Source organism: Orycteropus afer, unplaced genomic scaffold (assembly GCF_000298275.1).
Source record: "Orycteropus afer afer isolate SDZICR_OR568_19922 unplaced genomic scaffold, OryAfe1.0 scaffold00726, whole genome shotgun sequence".
NCBI classification, from domain to species: domain Eukaryota; kingdom Metazoa; phylum Chordata; class Mammalia; order Tubulidentata; family Orycteropodidae; genus Orycteropus; species Orycteropus afer.
In genome coordinates, this window is record NW_006922313.1 from 111,726 (window position 1) to 112,695 (window position 970).

Genomic DNA, 970 nt, shown 5'->3' on the forward strand with positions numbered 1-970 from the left:
CAGCCCCGGGGGCCGCCGGGAACTGCCGATCGCTCTGCACCGCCCAAGGGATCTCCCGGCCTCCGCCCGCTGCGCCGACGTCACGGAGGCGCCGCCCCAGGAAGCGCTGGGAAATGGAGTCCGCATCCTGGAGGCCGAAGCTGCCTACTGCTTCTTGGTGGGCGAGATGGAGAGGAAAATGGGAAGACCCGGGGATCACTGAGAGATTATGTTTATAAACGGAGGTTGCTATTGACAACTATCTGGACAAACTATGCCCCCAGGAAAGCTTAGAAATCCGCAGATCCCGAGCAAAGAAGTCTTATACTTGACGCTAGGAAATGAAGTCTACCGGCGGCATGCTGGGAAATGTAGTTTACGGTAAAAAGGCGGAGATGCCTAGCAGTCCCCTAGGCCTTCTGGGAAATGGGCTGGTCGGACAGCCGAGGGAATCCCAAAAGACGTAGAACGGATTTTCCCGTTCCTCTTATCACCGTCCACAACTATATATTCTAATTTACTTTAGGTTTTTTTTTGTTTGTTTGTTTTTTGTTTTTTTAATATGGTCTCCCTAACTAGAAATAATTCACACGAGGGCAGCCACTCCTGGGAAGGAAGGTTGGGCAATCTACTTCCGTAGTGATACTGCCTCGGAAACCCAAGGACGGGTCACTAGGAGTCGGGTGAGGGTCCACGGCAGTGAGCTTATTTGTTGGGTTTTTTTTATATTCACTAGGAACTCTGGTGGCCCTGTGGTTAAAGCGGTTGCTAAATAAAAGGTCAGTGGTTCAAACCCACCTCAGGGGGCGAAAGATGTGTCCCTTGGCTTCCGTAAAGATTGACAGCCTTGGAAACCCCACCGGGCACTTCTACTCTGTCCTCTAGGGGCGCTGTGGGTCAGAACCGATTCCACGGCAGTGGGCTTGGGTTTTGGGGTTTTTTTAAATATATATATATATAGTTGTTGTTGTTGTTATGTGCCGTCGAGTCG